Source organism: Schistocerca americana, chromosome 3 (genome assembly GCF_021461395.2).
Source record: "Schistocerca americana isolate TAMUIC-IGC-003095 chromosome 3, iqSchAmer2.1, whole genome shotgun sequence".
Classification (NCBI taxonomy): domain Eukaryota; kingdom Metazoa; phylum Arthropoda; class Insecta; order Orthoptera; family Acrididae; genus Schistocerca; species Schistocerca americana.
Window position 1 is genome coordinate 186761902 of NC_060121.1, and position 23080 is coordinate 186784981.

The following is a 23080-nucleotide window of genomic DNA, read 5'->3' on the forward strand; positions in this document are numbered from 1 at the left end:
ATCACGTTTCCGACTTTGATAAAGGTCGGATTGTAGCCTATAGCGATTGCGGTTTATCGTATCGCGACATTGCTGCTCGAGTTGGTTGAGATCCAATGACTGTTAGCAGAATATGGAATCGGTGGGTTCAGGAGGGTAATACGGAACGCCGTACTGGATCCCAACGGCCTCGTATCACTAGCAGTCGAGATGACAGGCATCTTATCCGCATGGTTGTAACGGATCGTGCAGCCACGTCTCGATCCCTGAGTCAACAGATGGGGACGTTTGCAAGAGAACAACCATCTGCACCAACAGTTCGACGACGTTTGCATCAGCATGGACTATCAGCTCGGAGACCGTGGCTGCGGTTACCCTTGACGCTGCATCACAGACAGGAGCGCCTGCGATGGTGTACTCAACGACGAACCTGGGTGCACGAATGGCAAAACATCATTTTTTCGGCTGAATCCAGATTCTGTTTACAGCATCATGATGGTCGCATACGTGTTTGGCGACATCGCGGTGAACGCACATTGGAAGCGTGTATTCGTCATCGCCTTCCTTTCGTATCATCCGGCGTGATGGTATTGGGTGCCATTGGTTACACGTCTCGGTCACCTCTTGCTCGCATTGACGGCACTTTGAACAGTGGACGTTACATTTCAGATGTGTTACGACCCGTGACTCTACCCTTCATTCGATCCCTGCGAAATCCTACATTTCAGCAGGATAATGCACGACCGCATGTTGCAGGTCCTGTACGGGGCTTTCTGGATACAGAAAATGTTCGACTGCTGCCCTGGCCAGCACATTCTCCAGATCTCTCATCAATTGAAAACGTCCGGTCAATGGTGGCCGAGCAACTGGCTCGTCACAATACGCCAGTCACTACTCTTGATGAACTGTGCTATCGTGTTGAAGCTGCATGGGCAGCTGTGCCTGTACGCGCCATCCAAGCTCTGTTTGACTCAATGCCCAGGCGTATGGAGGCCGTTATTACGGCCAGAGGTGGTTGTTCTGGGTACTGATTTCTCAGGATCTATGCACCCAAATTGCGTGAAAATGTAATCACATGTCAGTTCTAGTATTGTATATTTGTCCAATGCATACCCGTTTATCATCTGCATTTCTTCTTGGTGTAGCAATTTTAAGGGCCAGTAGTGCATATATGGGGAATGGAGAAGGGGGAAGAATGAGGAAATCTACCTCGTGATTAAGCTTTACCACGGCATGTAGAGCTTCCTGTGCTATGTTAGATTGATGCTACCTTGCTGGTATCCCACATCTTGTAACAGCAATGCACGTTTCCGTCGGACGACGACAGTGGTCATGCAGGATCCAGCGGACCTAATGGAGCACGCCCGCTAAGCCACGCCTCCAGCGGCTCCGTACCGCGAGCACACTCTACCGCCGCAATACAGGATGGTCGGCGTCAGCCACACGGCCTGTTTGCAGCGAGGTGCAGTCCAGTCACAGCAGATTCGCCAGTGAGATGCAGTCCAGTCGCGACCTTCACTATCGCTGAAGCGTTAGTTACGAGAGCCTCACCCTATGAAGGTCTTGTTTTTGTTGTACTAGCTTGACTTCATTGCTGCATGTTCACTTGTAAAGAGTCGTCGTCCGCTTGGAGAGTGCTACCAATTAAGTAAAGCTTCTGTTTACTGTAGGTTCGAATCCTGCCTCGGGCGTGGATGTGTGTGATGTCAAAAAAATGTTCAAATGTATGTGAAATCTTATGGGACTTATCTACTAAGGTCATCAGTCCCTAAGCTCACCACTACTTAACCTAAATTATCCTAAGGACAAACACACACACCCATGCCCGAGGGAGGACTCGAACCTCCGCCGCGACCAGCAGGACAGTCCATGACTGCAGCGCCTAAGACCGCTCGGCTTATCCCGCGCGGCTGTGTGATGTCCTTAGGTTAAGTTAGGTTTAAGTAGTTCTAAGTCTAGAGGACTGATGACCTCAGATATTAAGTCCCATAAGTGCTTAGAGCCATTTGAACCATTTTATTTGCCGGCCGGAGTGGCCGAGCGGTTCTAGGCGCTACAGTCTGGAACCGCACGACCGCTACGGTCGCAGGTTCGAATCCTGCCTCGGGCACGGATGTGTGTGACATCCTTAGGTTAGTTAGGTTTAAGTAGTTCTAAGTTCTAGGGGACTGATGACCTCAGAAGTTAAGTCCCACACTACTCAGAGAGTACAGTCAGTCAGGGTAACTTTTTACTAGTCGGGGTATCTTCGTACCATCTATCATATTTGTTTCAAATGGCTACTTCTCCACCAACTTACATTATTTTGTACTAAAAGTAACAATATTATTACGTTTGTGATTTCTAGTTAATATCTAAGTTGTGTTCCAGCTCCCTGCAAGCTCATAGGCTTGTGATTATCCTTTAATTGCGATGACTATGAAGAGTGGTTCTCGCGACAGTGATTGCAGTTGACAATGCCTGGTCGATACAAATATCTTGATATTTCAAAGTAAACTTGCAGTACTGTAAGCTTTTACTTCTTATTAACACCCGATTTCCTTCTGGCACGATCTGAATTTACCCAAAGCATTGATACAGGAAGAATTCTTTGTTGTTTAAGACTGCTCTGAAGTTGTCCTGAGTGACAGTGTAACTCCATATTACCAATAAAATTGAAATTTCACTCAATAGGGCATAGTTAGTATTCATTTTTACTTTTCCAAGCACGCAGATGTAAAGTGTTACAATGTCTGTCTTGACGTGTAATTTATTTTATGTTCAGTATTTTCAAAAATTGTAGAAATTGGTACAAAGTCATCCCGACTGACTGTATTTACTTGTTCGTTAATCATTTCTGCTCCTGTCCATCTTCCCTACAACAGCAGCTTCCTCGTTACCCATCTTTCGCCGACCGGTCTGGCCGAGCGGTTCTAGGCGCTTCACTCTGGAACCGCGCGACCGATACGGTCGCAGGTTCGAATCCTGCCTCAGTCATGGGTGTGTGTGATGTCCTGTAGTCCACCTCTCCTTACCATTGTGTACGAAGTGGCACACAAGATGTCCGACGTTCTTCTTAACAAGTATTGTCGTATTTACTAATTACTAGCTGAGAGCCACGGCTGTCCTCGCGTGTCAGCAGTTTTGTTCAACTGACCCAACCCACGATGACAGGGCACGCGAAGCATCGCTGCCGAACGCTACGTGCGGAGTGGCATGGGCAGGAGCGCGCGCAACTATGCATCGGGCAACTGAAATAGCTATACATTATACAACGTCTACATTACGCAACAGATTTAATATTTTTTAACATAATTTATATTTTCAGATGTGAAAAAGATGATCCATTCTCTATTTCACCCTCTTAGGGTCGTTTTTTCTAAAGTGACCTGTGTTCTAGGTACCGCACGCTCAAAATCAGCAGGTGTGTTCATCTGTGTTCATATGTCCATCTCTGCTTGCCCGTCATCAGTTGGATTGTGAATAACACCGATCATTTGTATCCTGTACTGTTACTGGCGATAAGAAATGTTGTCTGTATGCTAATATAAAACCATACCATATTTCATTGAAATCGGTTCAATGGTTTTTTCGTGAAAATGTAACAGACAGAGCTACGCTCGCATTTAATAACATTAGTAAGGAAGTATGGATCAAACAGGTTGAGGATTGTACAAGCATTATGTACTGTACTGTACCTTATTATGTAGAACATATTAACCAATAAAAGCATTTTCACAAATACGATAAAATTCACAAGTCAAAGGGTAAATGGCATTTTCAAAGGGTAAATATTTTGCTAATTTGCGTAATATTCTACAGAAAAATAAATATCTTGTTTTGCGTTGGTGCGTAAGTTCGTAGCCTATCTCCGTAAATTTAATAAACACAGAGACACATAACGGAGACTTTAGTCATCAATAATATATTCTCCTTCTCTATTTACAACAATCTACCAATGCTGTGATAACTTCTCGATTCTTCGACTGTAGAAATCACGTATTTTTGAGGCGAAGAAAGCGTCGAGCCACGTTCGGAGCGCATGTTCATCCGGAAAGAAAGTTCCTTGAAGGTTGTTCGACAGAGAGCGGAAAATATGAAATCTGAGGGCGCAAGATGAGGTGGATGGAGTGGCTGCGGAATGACTTCCTGTACATTGTTTATTTCCGGTGTAGCAAATGCGGCGGCGGGGGGGGGGGGGGGGGGGGGGGGGTCGCTAGCGCGGAGTAGCATAACTTCAAGCTGTCTGTCTTCCTGGTGGTTGTTTCAGAATTACGTATGCAAAACATCTCACTTTGTGACAGTAAATGTCAACACTGATGGTTACACCGTCACTGTTTCACTTTTTTATTTTATTTTATCGTATGGCTAGGGCCCCCGTCGGGCAGACCGTTCGCCGGGTGACGGTCTTTCAATTTCACGCCACTTCGGCGACCTGCAATCGATAAGGATGATGATGAGGACAGCACAACAACCAGTTCCTGGGCGGAGAAAATTCTCCGACCCAGCCGGGAATCGAATCCGGGCCCAGAGGATTGACAATCCGTCACGCTGACCGTTCAGCTACCGGGGGCGGACGCTGTTTCACACGATGCATAGCATTATCTTTTGTGGATGCGCGCAGGTCTTTGCACGGGGAGTTACTGCTCTGTTTGGGCTCAACCATTCCTCTCTTTTCCTTATGTTAGCATACAGACAACATTTCTTGTCGCCAGTAACAATACAGGACACAAATGATCGGTGTTATTCACGAGCCAACTGATGACGAGCAAGCAGAGATCCACATATAGCCACCTGCTGATTTTGGCTTGGAGCATGCTGTACCTATACACCCGATTTTTGAACCTTCCCCATTGCATGCAAATGCCGTACTATGGTGGGATGATCACAGTTCATCACATTTGCCAGTTCTAGAGTATACCGACGTTGATCGTTGTGGATTAAGCGTTGAAACGATCTTCATCAAGCCCCGAAGGTCTTCCTGAAAGTGGAGAGTCACTAATGTCGAAACTATCCTCCTTAGAACGAGAAAGCAATTTTCTTGCCATGAGCAGTAGCATTATCCCCATATACAGTGCAAATATTTATGGCTGCCACAGTTCCACTATCTCCAGATGACAAAATGACAATATGTAAACTCAAATATCAACAGAGAACAGCAAATAAAAAATGGCTGAGTCCTGATTGTCTTTTCAGTACTGCTCTGTAAACACTTGATATTAGTATGTTTGCTTCTAAAAGTCCTGTGTTGTGTATTGATATTCATGACATGCTCTTACATAATGTTTGTAAGTTAAGCCATTTTAACCCTTATCCGTGAAGATGGTCCATGACTGAAACCGATCGATATTTCCGTTTAAAATAAAAGCAGCTGATAGTCAAACATGCATTTTATACATTACTTGACTGCTGTTGATAGTCACCTTCCAAAAATGTTTAAAAAACTCATAGCAACCGCGCTATCAACATGTTAAATAAAAACGCTGCTAACTTATGCACAGACATAATACTACACACTTTCTAAAGTTACCTCTATTCTTCCTCGGGGTTTACGCTAACTACATATCAGATTTCACCGGAATCGATCAGCGGTTTGGTTGTGAAAACGTAACAGACGAAGTTCCTTCCGCATTTATAATATGAATGTGGATGTTTTAGCTTTGTACACTAGTGTAATAATTATCAGTGACGACAATGCAGGTATAGAATTCAGGCTCAGCAGCAGTTTGTAGCTATCCCCAGTTGGCCTCTTTACTCGTCTCTCCTCACAATTAAAAGAATGAGGCCAAGCAGCATGTGCAGGACAAGACGGTCGCTATCTGACGTAAGTCATTAATGACGTCCAGCGTCCGGTAATTTGAGAGGAATGTAGTTCTCACGGCAGTGATGAATGTTTGAAAGTAGTTCTCAGTCAGTTACAGTTGTGGCTTCGTTAAAAATATCGATACACATCGGATTAGTTAGTCTTTTGTTTCTGTTTATCGGGCCTACTGCAGCGTTGTTTTCAAAAAATACGAGCATTTATTGAAGTTTTGTACATTTGCCTCTTTAGTCCTGTGTGACAGAACTGTGCCAAATAAATAGTTATTTTTACAAGAACAACTGGTGACCCTACATGATCGTGAGTACGCAAAAATCAAAAACATGATTCAAATTTTATTGTGTCATTTAAGGATGCGATTTCGTTATGAACGACGCCGGCGTGGAAATATCAAGCTGGATGTGAAAATAACACATTTGTGGCAGAAAAAAAATGTGAAAATATGTTTTCCGCAATCTCAATTCCTGACTGCATTTGTAAGCAATGGAATGACAAAACGTGATTACGTTTTGAGATGACTAGATAGTGTAGGCTACACTGCTGAGCTGATTTTGGATTTCATATCCAAAACATTATCAGCTTCCCTGTACACAGTGTTACAACCATGCATTATCCCAGAGTTCGAAGACTCAGAGTCACGTAAAATAAAAGTAATTGCTAACTGAAGTAGAACTAGAAGACAGTTTTGCTCGGAAAGATGTGTACTCTTACTGGGACGCAAGAAACGACAATTTTTTAAGAATTATATTTTTTCTATATACCGATCAATGCACGTTTTTATCCCAGCAGCTAGTCAAGTTTTTAAGTCTGGAGACAGTGTTTCCTACAACTGATAAAATCTTAACACATCACTACCATCACCCAGTGCGTGTGTAGTGCGGAAACTTTTTCACCGTCATTTCAAGATGACATGTTTTCCCATCTCGAAAAATAGAACTACCGAATCGAGATTCAGGAACTACGGACTTAGTCACGATCGGGAAGTAGATCGAAATCACTGCGCCGTATATAGAAACATCCCACGTGTTGGTATCATTATAAATCAAGCTACTTGGAGACTATTTGCAGCCATTAATGGACTTCATGTTCGCAAACAACTAGCGCACCACTATACAAATTTGTTTCTGAAACGTCCCGCTAATGCTCACAGCAATATATATACATGTGACACAGCGTCCGAAAGGCGGAAACAGAATTTAACCGTTTTTCACTGTCGCTTTTACATATTAGTTCTCAGCTCGTGGTCTCGCGGTAGCGTTCTCGCTTCGCGAGCACTGGGTCCCGGGTTCCATTCCCGGCGGGGTCAGAGATTTTCACCTGCCTCGAGATGACTGTGTCACGTTTATCATCAAAAAAATGGTTCAAATGGCTCTGAGCACTATGGGACTTAACATCTGTGGTCATCAGTCCCCTAGAACTTAGAACTACTTAAACCTAACTAACCTAAGGACATCACACACATCCATGCCCGAGGCAGGATTCGAACCTGCGACCGGTTTATCATCATCATTCATCCCTATTACGGTCGGAGAAAGGCAATGGCAAACCACCTCCGCTAGGACCTTGTCTAGTATAGCGGTGCGGGTCTCTCGCACCGTCCCCTACGCTTTGTCAAGGAGTATGGGACATCATCATCATCATTACATATTAAGGCCTTAAGCCGATTTGCCAGCCCAGTCAAATACAATGAAGTGATGGATATCATCGGATAGCGAAAGGCGCACACACAGATGGCGATAGTACCGCGACACAAGGTATGAAAGGGCAGGGCATTGGCGGAACTGTCTTTTGTACTCAGGTGATTCATGTGAAAAGGTTTCCGAGGGGTTTCCAACGTGATTATGGCCGCACGGCGGGAATTAACAGACTTTGAACGCGGAACCGCAGTTGGAACCAGATGCACCGGACATTCCATTTCGGAAATCATTAGGGAACTGAATATTCCGAGATTCACAGTGTCAAGAGTTTGCCGAGAATATCAAATTTCATGAATTACCTCTCACCACGGACAACGCAGTGGCCGACAGCCTTCACTTAACGACAGAGGGCAGCCTCTAGGGTTGTCAGTGCTAACAGACAAGCAACACTGCGCGAAACAACCCCAGAAATCAGTGTGGAGCGTACGACGAACGTTTTCGTTAGGACAGTGCAGCGAAATGAGGTGTTAATGTACTACGGCAGCAGACAACCTTTGCTATCAGCATGGCATCGCCTGCAGTGCCTCTCCTGAGATCGTGACGATATCGGTTGGATCCTACACTACTGGAAAATCTGGTGTGGTCAGAAAAGATTTCGTTGATGATGATAGGGTTTGAGTGCAGCACAGAACCCACGAAGCCATGGACTCAAGTTGCTAACAAGAACCTGTGCAAGCTGGTGATGGCTCCATAAAGGTGTGGGCTGTGTTTATATCGAATGAACTCGGTACTCTGATCCAACGGAACCGATCACTGACGGGAAGTGGTTATGTTCAGCTACTTGGAGACTATTTGCAGCTATTAATGGACTTCATGTTCGCAAACGACTAGGGAGTTTTTACGGTTCACAATACGGCACGTCACCGGGCCACAATCGTTCGCGATTGGTCTGAAGAACATTCTGAAAACTTCGAGCGAATGATTTGGCCATCCAGATCGCCCGCCGTGAATCCCACTGAACATTTGGGGACATAATCGAGAAGTCAGTTCGTGCTCAGCGTTCTGCACCGGCAACACTTTCGCAATTATGGACGGATTAGAGGCAGCAAGGCTCAATACTTCTGCAGGGGACCCCCAACGACTGCAACGTCGAGCTGCTGCACTACGCTGGGCAAAAGAAGGTCCGACAGAATACTGTAGGTATCCCATGAAATGAAATGTCGTGTGGCTAAGGCCCCCCGTCGGGTAGACCGTTCGCCTGGTGCAGGTCTTTCGATTTGACGCCACTTCGGCGACCTGCGCGTCGATGGGGGTGAAATGATGATGATTAGGACAACACAACACCCAGTCCCTGAGCGGAGAAAATCTCCGACCCAGCCGGGAATCGAACGCGGGACCTTAGGATTGACATTCCGTCACGCTGACCACTCAGCTACCGTGGCCGGACTAGGTATCCCATTACTTTTGGCACCTCAGCGTATGTCGTCTGGAAAACAGCTATTCCAGTTCCTGATTTATCAGCATAACCGCTATTTCTGCTCAGTTAAATATTAGAGTAGACTGTTTCATACTCAGTCTACAACTTCTTTTTCGCCTACACTAAAAAAAATCACTAGGTCTACATTATCTGAAAATTTATAACTACATGATGTAATCTGACAACTCACCCACGTTTATGTGGGAGCGGAAATCTACTGTGGAGGTGGAAGAGCAGCTGCTAGTACTGGATTTCCAGGATCGGTTTTGGTGTGTTTAAATGACAACCAGAAACAGTATTGGGTAATTGTTGTACAATATTCGGTTTTTGGAGACCCATGTAAAGATGGTGAAAGTAAAACTGTATAGTCCCCATTTGTTGCGTCACAGAGTGTCCCACTTATACACAGCTGTCATGTAAACGGCGCCAGTACCCGGTTACCGGGAGGTACATTGTCCAGTCGTTTCAACTACACACGGCTGCCGTGCTGCTACTGTGGGAAGCACACCGCTACAGCCGGCTGTCGGTGACGGTAAACCATCGGTCTAATGAAATGGGGACTGTGGGATATTGTTGGCGTCCACCGGTCGCTGTTGTCGAGCGGTTCTAGGGGCTTCACATTGTAACCGCGCTGCTGCTACGGTTGCAGTTTCGAATTCTGCCTCGGGCATGGATGTGTGTGATGTCCTTAGGATGGTTAGGTTTAAGTAGTTCTAAGTTCTAGGGGACTGATGACCTCATACGTTAAGTCCCATAGTGCTTAGAGCCATTTTTTTGTTGGCGTTCACATCTGGCAGTATTTAACATCAGCCGTTCCAGTCTTCAATGCTTGTGTGTTCTTTCGTGTGAAATAATACTTCTTCAAACAGTTCTCATCTTTATGGGAATGTAGGCGTTTTGCAGATGTGTGGACGATACATTCGTAGTATGGCCGCATGATGCAGAAAATCTGCAATAATTCCCATGCCACCTTAACAGCATACATGACAACGTCAGTTTCGCCATGGAGGTGAAAAAAAAACGGATCCTTACCATTTGGAGACATTCTGATAAAGAATAAACCTGATGGCACACTAAACATTCCACCTGCACGAAGACACACACGGACCTGTACCTAAACACCAAAAGCTGCCATCATCCAGCAAAATATAAGTGCTCGCCACCCTTCTACACAGTGCACGAGCGACATGCGATAAGGGAAGTCCGCCTGCACAGTTCCGGACGAAACTTTTCGCAAGAACGGCTACTTGGAAACACAAATAACACGCGCTGCCCAGCCGAGCAAGAAGAAGGAAGGTAATCCAGAATACGAAATCAAGCGCCTGGTGTTCCTTCCATACAAGGGCCACCTAGAGCCAAGATTACCAGCATAGTAGAGAAACAGAACATAAAAACAATTTCCGCTCAACGGTTAAAATCGAGACTATGCTTGGGTCACTTAAAATACCAATTGTGACTACGGGCACGTGGAGTCTCAGCCCACAGGCCGAAACCGACCCGCGAAGTCATTGATCCGACCCGCCGGCGTTACTCGAATTAGCTTGATAAAACGTATGGAACACGACACGCTGCAAAAGAATTTAAATTTAAGTATTATGTTTAGGTCGGCCGGGGTGGCCGAGCGGTTCTAGGCGCTACAGTCTGGAACCGCGCGACCGCTACGGTCACAGTTTCGAATCCTGCCTCGCGCATGAACGTTTGTGATGTCCTTAGGTTGGTTAGGTTTAAGTAGTTCTAAGTTCTAGGGGGCTGATGACCTCAGAAGTTAAGTCCTATAGTGCTCAGAGCCATTTTTTATTATGTTTAGAATACGACGTACGGACATCTGGCTGCTATGTGCCTTAAATAATGAGGACTCAGCTGGACGATTTGCAGATTCCAGGAGCTCCGTACATACACTGCTCCATACATAAGCATGATCTCTGTGGGAAAGACTTAGATACTTCTTGTGTACTGGAACCAGTCTTTTCACCTGTGAACTACATTCGGCGACATTTACTCGATCTCCGTAATTTCCAGGTTTTCCCTAAGGAAACTGTTTCAGAATTCTGTGACTTGCCTTGCCACACAGCAATGAAGTGTCTCAGCTGCAGTAAAGTCCTGTTTCATTTTAACAAGCTCCTAAACGAAATAGATGTTTTTTTTTTCTCACTGGAAAAGATAGAGCTCATCGATAGCCATTACATCCCACACGAACGATCTGCACTTGAAGTTTCAAGGAAAGGATGACCCCGTCTGTGATACCTGCAGAACCATCAAAGGATGTCAGAGAAAGCTTTGAAGACAGCTGGAACGAGAAAACTTTTCCTATTTTGCCTATTTGAAAGAATTTTATACTACAATCACCGAAGAAATAATCTTGATTTTCCGGAAAAAAGTTATTCTTGATTTGAAGCATTTCTTGAAGAGATTTTTAGATCTTGGCAGAACTGAGAACGTCATTCTACTATTCCAGAAATCCGTTTGACTGTAACCTTGATGATGTGCCAACTGAACTACAGTTGAGTTTCAATGAATTGCAGGCAGACGACTTGTTGAAAGAGAAGCACCGCTGCTTACCTCTTACTGAGTTTCCGAAACTAAAGAAATTTGCCGCTGCCATTTAATCATTGTTTGGAACAACTTATGTCTGCGAGCGAACGTTGTCGTAAATGAAGTACGTTAAGTCAGCACATCGAACAAGATTGACTAATGAACATTTGAAAGCAATTTTCTTGACTGGATGCCACAATACCAAACATATCCTCGGAAGCCAGACGTCAGTTTCACAAATGTCTTGCTGCTTTTAGTTTGTGAGAGTCGAAGGTATGTGCACTAGGTCTGATGTACCGGTAACTATCTTTTTGCTAACGCCGCCTTCTTTTACAACCTTTCTAGTAAATAAATGTATTGATAGCATGTCACTCACTCATGATGAACATGAACTTAGTTTGTCGTCTTTTTCTCCAGAGTTTTCGTTCTTGCTTGTAAGTATTGTACGGAATGATCATGCGGCCCGCGTTCGCCATTTTATAGGTTATCAGGACCACTGTGTAAAAAATTTGGTAACCTCTGGTCTACAGCAGATGCAGTACGTTGGCCAGACGCAGCGATGCATCTCGCAGTGCTGTTCAGAACAAATGAGGAGCATTCACCTCGGCCATGCCGACAACGCTGCAGTTGCAGAGCACAGAATCAGTGAAGGACATATATTTGTTTTTGAACAGGCGAAGATGCGATGCCGCGCCATTGGGTTCTGATTCGCTTATCAAAGAATATAAAATAAGAGAACATGGCGATCTTATCAACGACGATGACGGTCTCCAGCTGAGCTGTGCAAGGCAAAAGCAGTCAGGGAAGCTTTGGTGTGAAAGTGACGTAGGCAGCAGGCGGAACAGAGAGGCATCTCCAGAACTTGACGCCTGGACCCATCCCCCTCTTCCCCGCCAACTCCTCCTCCCCCCCCCCCCCCCCCCCGGCGGCTCCACCCCTCCCTACCCCCCTACCCCCACCCCACCCCACACACACAGCACCAACGGCCACGAGGCCGCTATGTCTCTTTCGGGGGTACGTGATGCACCCACCTATTAGGGCCTCGGCAGAGGCGTCTGCTGTACAGTAGTTGTAAAGGAACCAACTAGACTGAAGTCTACACTTCACCTACAGAGGACGGGCAGGAAGCTTGTGGAAAAGTTGCGACTGTAGGACGCCACGAGTCTGCTCATAACCCGAGAATATTTAATCAATTCATATCTTACATATCGTGGTGGAAGTCGACCTCGGAGCACTAATTACATTCGTGCGTGGTACGTTCGTTTTATGGGAGAAACTGAAGATCTTTATAAGGACAGAAACCGTACAAGAAATGCTTGGATAGAGGTATTCAAGAATTAAACGATGAGTCTGAAGAGATGAGCGAAAACGAAAGACCAGATTATGGTAAGTACAGTAATATCTTTACTGTATTAAACGCAACGCTCTAAAATCCCTATGTTCATGCTACATTAAATCTTAGAAACTACCATTTAACTGAAACAGTATCTGTTAAAAAATAATCTATCATTTTTCTGACATCATTTGCTGAAATACTCCAACTCGAGCTTTCACTTCTAGCTATAACTTGAAGTTCAGTTATCAATACAGTATCTTCTGTTGTCTTGCCTCCGACTACGCAAGGGGGCCCGGGTTCGGTTCCCGGCAGGGTACTGGGTGTTGTGTGTCCTTCATCATCACTGACACGCAAATCGCCGAAGTGGCGCTAACTAAAGAGACTTGCAATTCCGCTGCCGAACCCCGAAGGGGATATCCCGGCCAATAAATGCCATCATTTTATTTCAACAAAGAAATTGTGTAAAACAACATACGCAAATATCAATGGCAAAGTTTATTGTTCTATAGAATATGTACATTCTACGTGCACTTGAGCCTTCGAGTGAGGTCGTTAATATTCGTTTTGCAATCGTCCAGCAAACGGTCGGTCAGAGAAGGTGTTTATGTAGCCAGAATGCCTCATTAGAAGTAAAATAAATAATAAGAATAAAAAGTGGTACCTTGTGGCTTTCTGTACCATGAAGACATTTATCTTCAGGCGGTCAGTGTTTATAATTCAGCGGTGATTTACATATCTTTTCCATAACTGCCAACATGAATGTAGATAAACCGATATTGCGAGTCAAACATAGGCCTACTAAAGAAGGAAATCCCTTGCGGTTATAATATAATGAATTTTTTGCGTTGACAATGCGAATATGTTTTCTGTAGACAGCTACATTACAATGAGGGACGACGGTTCAATCCCGGGTCCGGCCATCCTGATTTAGGTTTTCCGTGATTTCCCTAAATCACTCCAGGCAAATGCCGGGATGGTTCCTCTGAAAGGGCACGGCCGACTTCCTTCCCCATTCTTCCCTAATCCGATGAGACCGATGACCACGCTGTCTGGTCTCCTTCCCCAAAACAACCAACCAACCAACCAACAATGAGGGAAATCAGCTCTTTGTACAAATTTTTAAGCCATTTGTTTCCAGTGGTCTGATGTGGTTTCAGGGATATTCCTGTCGTAAAGGACGACTACCTTGACAGAGGACAATTGCTGACAGTGGAAATGCCGAGTCTGTAACTGTAGTGAAAATATATGAGGCTACATATATTCACTACAGTTACAGACTCGCCATTTCCCCTGTCAGCAAAATTATCCTCTGTCAAGGTATTTATCATTTACGTCACGAATCTCCCTGAAACCACTACAGACCACTGGAAACAAATTGTTGAAAGATTGCTACAAAGAGCTCATTTCCCTCACTGCACCGCTGACCAAGTGTCTGAAACAAAACTTCCATATCATTATGAAATGAAACTTACCTAACTTTGTCAGACAGGCAACATGCAATGATTACATTATGTTACCATTATATTATTATATTGAAACAAACCAAAACGTTAACAAATTTGTTTGCATGGCCTTCATCCGCAACAGGCACAGAAACATTCGTTTTGTAAATAAAAGCGCCTTTCCTTGCCGCGATGTATTTTATTTCTTCCAGACGCGTTTCGCCTTTTACTTTAAGGCATCTTCAGTGGAATCTAGAATGATATAGTTCCGTTCTGATACGCGATATTTGTAGATTATCTTGTTCTTTACGTAAGTAAGTGATTACAGCTATTCACGTTTTTGGTTGGCATATACGTTTCCCTCTCATCTGGTCACATGCTGGGGGTCATACTACATCTTCGCTTACGTAACGTAAGCACGTTTTCATGTTACGAACTTTTTTTATTCACAATTTTCGTATTCTTTGGGCGAAATGCCGCGGAGCACTATTAGTCTTCTGTTACAAGTTATTGATATTTTACCGAAAACTGTGATTTAAGGTCGTAAACTACTGTGTGTTCGCTTTATGTCTCATCCTATTTAGTTTGTTTAAGTACTTGTTGCCACATAACGAAGTAAATTCTGAAAACTATCGTCTGATCATTTTTGTTCTCTTTATATTTGCGTATGTGTGTAAGAGAGAGAGAGAGAGAGAGAGAGAGAGAGAGAGAGAGGGAAAGAGTGTGTGTATGTGTGGATTATTATTTTGTGTGTGTGTGTGTGTGTGTAAGTGTGTGTGAGTGTGGATGACTGACTGGGGGCGGACGTGTTAGTGGTTATTCAGAGCGAGTTGTAGAAAGCCGAATATGAACTTTCAACAGCTCTTGGTGACCAGGCGTCTGTGTCACTTGGCCACCAAGAGCTGTTGCATAACGATTTGACTCACGGATCCGGTTACATGGCTCCTTCCGTGTGTAGCGATTTTACGACTATGACGTGTGGGGCCTGAAGATGGCATCAGTGTAATGCCGAAACTGGTAGCACATAAGAAGTTCATAAAATAAATTTCAACAGTACATACGGCTGTTGGAAAGTTATTGCATCAAGAAATTGTAGGGTACGGACACCCAAATAGAACAGATGACGTCACAGTGTCACGCTTGTGCGGAAAATCAGTCTACTTCGCCACAAAAATACTCGTATAGCAAGTTTCCTCTTGCTGTGCCAATGAACTCGACAACGTCACGTAGCACAATTCAGGTGTTGTCCTCTATTTTCTGCTCCTTCCAAGTAATTTTAAACATAATTCCAAACCTTTTCTAAACATTTTCTCGTATACAGTTCGACAAAATAATGAAAGGAAGATAGTTTTGGGTTTGACGTTTTCATTAGTGCGTGTGTGAATTCCTAATGGATCAAACTGCTGAGGTCATCGGTCCCTAGACTTACACACTACTTAAACTAACTTAAACTAATTTACGCTAAGAACAACACACACACCCATGCACGAGGGAAACTCTAACCTCCGGCGGGAGGGGCCGCGCAATCCGTGACATGGCGTCCTAAGCCACGCGGCCACTCCTCGCGGCGTTTTCATTAGTATATGGTTGAATAATCCCAAACTATTGTAACCAACGTAAATTTCATTTGCAACCACAAAGATTTTACATGCTTAATATCAAAAATTAATACATTAAGTTATATGCAATCAAACGTTTGAAGCTGTTTTATAAATGGGAGCGCGAGTATTTAAGTCCGCAGCTCTTAGTCTCGCGGTCACGCTCTCTCTTCCCGAGCACGAGGTCTCGGGTTCGATTCCCGGCGGGGTCAGGGATTTTCATTTGCCTCGAGATGACTGGGTGTTTGTGTTGTCCTCATCATTTCATCATCATTCGTGAAAGTGATGAGATTGGACTGAGCAAAGGTTGGGAATTTGTACGGGCGTTGATAACTGCGCAGTTGAGCGCTCCACAAACCAAACATCATCATCATCAAGTCTTTAAGGAATTGGGGCGTTTGTTTACTGGTCTCAACTATTTCGCTAAAACCAAAGTCAATGGAGATGATCCCGAGATGTTGATAAATTTTTTTGCGTAGTGCCATGTGTAGTGAGACCGCATCACGCATCGCACTAGAACTACATTAACAACAGTAGAGGATGATGGACACTCCCACAGTACTTCAAGTTAACATAGCGAGTGTCTAAAGTGACTTGAAGAAACCTTCAACGTCATGTATTTGGCGTTTGCTCGGTGTGCATGGGTGATATCATCTCCGGAATACTTACGAAAGAAATGGTTTAGGGTTAAACAGAAAATGCTTAATTTAATTCATGTCTTGCATCATCTACGAGGGCAGTTCAATAAGTAATGCAACACATTTTTTTTCTGAAACAGGGGTTGTTTTATTCAGCATTGAAATACACCAGGTTATTCCCCAATCTTTTAGCTACACAACACTATTTTTCAACGTAATCTCCATTCAATGCTACGGCCTTATGCCACCTTGAAATGAGGGCCTGTATGCCTGCACGATACCATTCCACTGGTCGATGTCGGAGCCAACGTCGTACTGCATCAATAACTTCTTCATCATCCGCGTAGTGCCTCCCACGGATTGCGTCCTTCATTGGGCCAAACATATGGAAATCCGACGGTGCGAGATCGGGACTGTAGGGTGCATGAGGAAGAACAGTCCACTGAAGTTGTGTGAGCTCCTCTCGGGTGCGAAGACTTGTGTGAGGTCTTGCGTTGTCATGAAGAAGGAGAAGTTCGTTCAGATTTTTGTGCCTACGAACACGCTGATGTCGTTTCTTCAGTTTCTGAAGAGTAGCACAATACACTTCAGAGTTGATCGTTTGACCATGGGGAAGGACATTGAACAGAATAACCCCTTCACCGTCCCAGAAGACTGTTACCATGACTTTACCGGCTGAGGGAATGGCTTTAAACTTTTTCTTGGTAGGGGAGTGGGTGTGGCGCCACTCCATTGATTGCCGTTTTGTTTCAGGTTCGAAGTGATGAACCCATGTTTCATCGCCTGTAACAATCTTTGACAAGAAATTGTCAACCTCAGCCACATGACGAGCAAGCAATTCCGCATAGATGGTTCTCCTTTGCTCTTTATGGTGTTCGGTTAGACAACGAGGGACCCAGCGGGAACAAACCTTTGAATATCCCAACTGGTGAACAATTGTGACAGCACTACCAACAGAGATGTCAAGTTGAGCACTGAGTTGTTTGATGGTGATCCGTCGATCATCTCGAACGAGTGTGTTCGCACGCTCCGCCATTGCAGGAGTCACAGCTGTGCACGGCCGGCCCGCACGCGGGAGATCAGACAGACAGTCTTGCTTGACCTTGCGGCGATGATGACGCACGCTTTGCCCAACGACTCACCGTGCTTTTGTCCACTGCCAGATCACCGTAGACATTCTGCAAGCGCCTATGAATATCTGAGATGCCCTGGTTTTCCACCAAAAGAAACTCGATCACTGCCCGTTGTTTGCAACGCACATCCGTTACAGACGCCATTTTAACAGCTCCGTACAGCGCTGCCACCTGTCGGAAGTCAATGAAACTATACGAGACGAAGCGGGAATGTTTGAAAATATTCCACAAGAAATTTCCGGTTTTTTCAACCAAAATTGGCCGAGAAAAAAAATGTGTTGCATTACTTATTGAACTGCCCTCGTAATACCACAGCGTTACCAGTTTTCGACTTCTTAACGAATTTTTCAAGTTATTCCCTGGTGATGTGTAGCGTGAATGTTAGTCTCAATCTAACTAAGTATGCGTCGTGTAAACTAAGCTGCTAGTGAATTGATGCACTCAAAATAATAGTAACAATAATAATAATAATAATAATACTGAATGTATATAATGAGCTGTAATACATATCCAGCCAGTCAGAATTCTCATTTATTGCAGCATGTTCTTCATTTAGCCCACCTCACACAAAAGAAAGTTCACTATAAATTTACCAGAAGGCGAATTTCACTATTGACCAGCTGGGAGTGGAGATGATTGGCTCACATATCTACGGTGTAATGTTCAGCACGGCAGTCGACAGGCTCATTAGAGTGCATCAGGCTCAAAATGTGGAAGCCCTACTGTTCAGCAATCATTCTGAAATGATTTTAAAAAAAAACTATTCAGGAAAGAAAAAATTCTCTCACATCTCATCAGCTTCCCGATGAATTTCCTGATGAGCTTCCTGTCAGTTCGTTAATGGTCAGAACTATTCTGATATGTGTGTAACCCACTGAACAAAATTCGTACAGTTTCCAATGCAAAATCGTGTTCGCTATGAGCTTGTATTTCATGTGTGTTAGGTCATACATTTCTGCATACAAAATGCAGGGAACAAATTGAATTATACTTTAAACTTTCGAGGAGATCTAAAGCCATCTTCATGCTTGAGAAAATTTATTGTATGTAGTGCACTCATTCCGCTCACGCGCGCAAACAATGAAGCCAGAATGAAATATTCGTAACGTCCCTCACATCTCATAAGCAGTTTGAGATATCGAAAAGAAATTTGGCAAATGGTAGCATGCAATAAACTAAGCGCTGTGAATTGTTTTCATATTTCTCAAGGCACTTTAATCCTTTGGCAAGTTTCAGTACCAACCGCTCATTATTAAAAATAGACTTTAGTAAGAGATTCCAGCTAAATCTCCAGGTGGAGATTTATTTTCACCAAACTTCTTAATCCTTACTTTTCTTCAGAGAAACATTATCAGTCATGAGTTTTACGTAATGCCTACATTTCTCTTGTAAGCATGTTAAAATTTGCTTATTTTGTCAAAACACAGCAGAATTTACAAAAATTCATCTCACTAAAATACTAATGCAGTTGAAATTTGATGGATGCTGAAACAATGTATTATTAAACTAGCAACTTAGGGGAGACAGAACAATAGTTTGTGAAAAGGTCTATTCTTGGCATAAAAACATTTAATTTTTTCACTCAACGTTGTTGCAAAACCTACTGCAATTCTCGGTTCAGCAGCTATCAATGACTCTTACAAAATTACACCATTCCACTGAAAAGACATGTAGTTGTATCACAGAGGATAATGAAGTTTTGCATATTAACCATATAGCATACTTCTTTTTTTGTGGAATCATTTGTCAACATCTCGTTTTGATGTATCAAACTGTTTATATAACATATGAGGGACGCTATGAATATTTCGTTCTGGTTTCTTGTTTTCTCGTTATCGGAGATACAAACAGATCTTGTGCCAAGTTTAAAGAATAATTCAGTATGTTAGCTACATTTTGTACACAGCAACGTGTGACCTAACATGCATCAAACACAAAGACATAGCAACTCTTCTTTTGCATTGCCAACTACTCGAATTTCGTGCAACGAATAACTTAATTAGGAAACATCACTGTAACTGGGACCATTAACGAAACGATAAACATTTCATCACTAAGCTGACGAATGAGTCTATGAGATGTGGGAGAATCAAATTGTTTTACCGAATGGTTTCTCAAAAATCGTTTGAGAAACACTGCAGAGCAGAGAGCAGGCGCGTGACATTATGTTTTGTGTCATGGATTAACCGACGTCCTCTGTGAGAGACTGTCTTTCACGCTGTGACGTCAGACGGTAACAGGACTCCTGATTGGCCAATGCAAATAATATTCAGAGACACCGCGTTCGAATCCTGGTGGGAAAAAAAAATCATACCGCCATTTGGAGTTAAAAAATCTCGCTACTTGTGAAAAAATTCGATATCTAAATGGTTCAAATGGCTCTGAGCGCTATGCGACTTAACTTCTGAGGTCATCAGTCACCTAGAACTTAAAACTAATTAAACCTAACTAACCTAAGGACATCACACACATCCATGCCCGAGGCAGGATTCGAACCTGCGACCGTAGCGGTCGCTCGGTTACAGACTGTAGCGCCTAGAACCGCCGGCTTCGATATCTAACTGTTGATTGTGTTTAGTTAACAATCCGATGAGTTTTGGTTTCTGATCACCGTCCAGCATAAAAAATTGTATGTTTAAACATGTGCACACTTTGTTACTTGTGAATGAAACCATTTTTATTATTTTCGGCACTTAACAGGGACAGTAGTTGATGATAGAGTCCCGGTCCAGCAAAAAAAATTTCGCTGTGCAGTTTCAAATTGAGACTTTAACTGGTCTGGCCAAAAATGAGGTAGTTCATGCCTCTTTATCTCTAGTTAGCAACGACATTTGGTGCTGCGTTCTAGTCTCTTTCAGGCAAGAGAGCTTTGCTTGGTTAGCATTGGCTATAGGTGCTGTGTTTGAATACATACCCAGAACAAAACAGTTGTCATGTCATTTAAAGTTCGAACATGTGCTCAACTAGCTGATCATTAACTTCTCAGATATTTGTCACTTCGTGCTGGATAACAAAGGGCGATGGTTGACTTTTAAAATCTTATAGAGCCATGTGCCATCATGAATACAAAGAAATTATTAGTGATACGCTGTTGATGTTGAGGACTCCACAGAGCGCTTGACGCTTTTAATCGTGGTTTATCTAACTGGATAGTTGATGGCTAATTTATGCAGAACTACTCGCCAAACGATCGACAGGTAGAGGTCGTATGGTAACGTTTGAGATAGCAAGAATACTTTGAATTATCATAAATCTCCGATCTTCTTGCAAACTTTCTTATAGACAAAAAAAAAAAAACTGTTTCCTGTCTCAATAACGTGTTTGCCGATATTTGCAATACCGTGGCACTGATTTGTATTTGGATTAATTGCTATACAGTGCATTGATATCTAGGGGTATCTTATGGAGATTAATTTATGTAGTCAAATGACTGTACAGAAAAGAGAGTAGACGACCTAGGAGAAATTTACGATATGTGGGCTGCATGCAAACCATGCAGAACGCTACTGAGGTGGTTTTGATACTTCGGAGCATTAGCACATTACAACTTAAAACAATACGGAGCATTTCTTTTTTTAGTAATGTTGTTTTTAGAATGGAGAATTTCCCATAGTCATTCCGGAGGTAGCTAGCAACTTTATACAAATTACCTGCTTGCTGGATAATAGCATGTTGCTGTAGTTCTTCCTGTGCAGAAGACTCATTTTGGAGCGTAAACAAAAGTGCAAATAATTGTGTATTGGAAAGATGGTCTTGCAGTAATAGATTAGAAACCTTCTGTTTCTCTTAGCGAGCCCCCAGCAAAGCCTTAGTGGAGGCATGTTCCCTACAGCAGGCATTGCTGCTCGTAAAATAGGCGTCATTGTTAGCCGCCGGGGCGCTTTGTCCTGCAATGAATGGGGTGTAGGAATTCCTCCGCAGCAGCTACGTCCCAGACGGAAGCGAGTCTTCACACGCAGTGCCAAGTTAGGTGGCACGGGGCCACATTCACTGACAAACTGGGTGGCCTCTGTTTGCCAATATCTGCGCGTGTTTTTTAAACACTTTGCTTTACTTCCATATGATGTTTTATTTCTGACCAGACAAATATAGGGTAATAGCGTAATCACTAGAAAATGGTTAATGGGAGTAGGAATGGTCGGGAATAGGAAGGTGGAACAGAGAATGGTCAGTGATGATCGGCAGCAAATCTATGCCAACAACAATATATCAGGTACACTTGCCGACAACACAAGTAAAAGATAAAGAGGTAGAGGAAGTATATGAAAATATTGAGCTTGTGCCTCAGCATGTAAAGAGAGATGAAAACCTAATAATCATGGATAATTGGAAGGTTGTAACAGGGGAAGGAACAAAAGAGACAGTTACAGGAGTATCTGGGTTTGGTTGCAGGAGTGATTGCATTATAAAATGAATTTCAGTTAGCGACAGTGAACAAATTGTTCAAAAATCACAAGAGTAGAAGGTACAAATGGAAAGGGCTCAGACACATGAGAAGATACCAGCTAGATTACATCGTGAAGACGCAGAGATTCCGAAATCAGATATTGGAATATAAGGCGTACCCCGGGGGTAGATATAGTCGCAGATCACAATTTAGTAATGATCTAGAGTAGACTGAAGCTTAAGAGAATCGTACGGAAGAATTAACATGGAAAGAAGCTGCACGAGAAGTCCTCAGAATTGATGAGGTGCGTTTTTAGTTCTCTAAGGATGTAGATAATGCGACGATGAGCACCACAAAACACAGTCCACTTGAAGAGGAATCGTTCTCTCTAAAAAGAGGAATCACAGATATTTGACAGACAAATATACACCATCTGATCAAAGGTATCCAGTAGTAGTGGTAGGAATTCGTGGTCTATATAAAGATCGACGTACGAAGCATGCAACAACTTCCACCGTCATACCTTAACGAAGATCTGTCCATCAAGCCGAGAAAATTCTGGTCCTAAATAAAACCGCTAAGCGGATGAAGGCTTCCATTCAGTCACTCATTGGCCATTTCGGCGTGGCAGTAGAAGGTAGCAAATGGAAAGCCGAAGGCATCATAAGGAAAACTGAAGTCAAATTTTGCGTTTAAGAAATCATTCATGCAGGAGGATTGCACCAGTATGTCGCCGTCTGACCTCCTGTGCGGAGGACTTAGTAACAGGCATCCCTGGCACAGAGAAAGACTCAAAGACTTGAAAATACGAGGGCTGGAACTTAAATAGTGGCAACTATTTATTCACAACCGATACAAAAGTGTTACATGTTTGCACGTGTTACTGTCCTTCAAAGTAGTCACCAGCGTTGTGTAGAACACGTTGTCAGCGATGTGGAAGGTGTAGTATACCGTTAGCAGAGCCCTGTTGGTGGTACGAATGGAGCGGTCTAAAGTTATGGTGATTGTCGTGTACGACTATGTGGTGTTATCCTAACGCATTACGTTCCTCCACGGCAGAGCGTCAGTGCACAGTATTGCTGCTCGTTTTTGGAGCATCACCTGCGACCACCTTTGCAAAA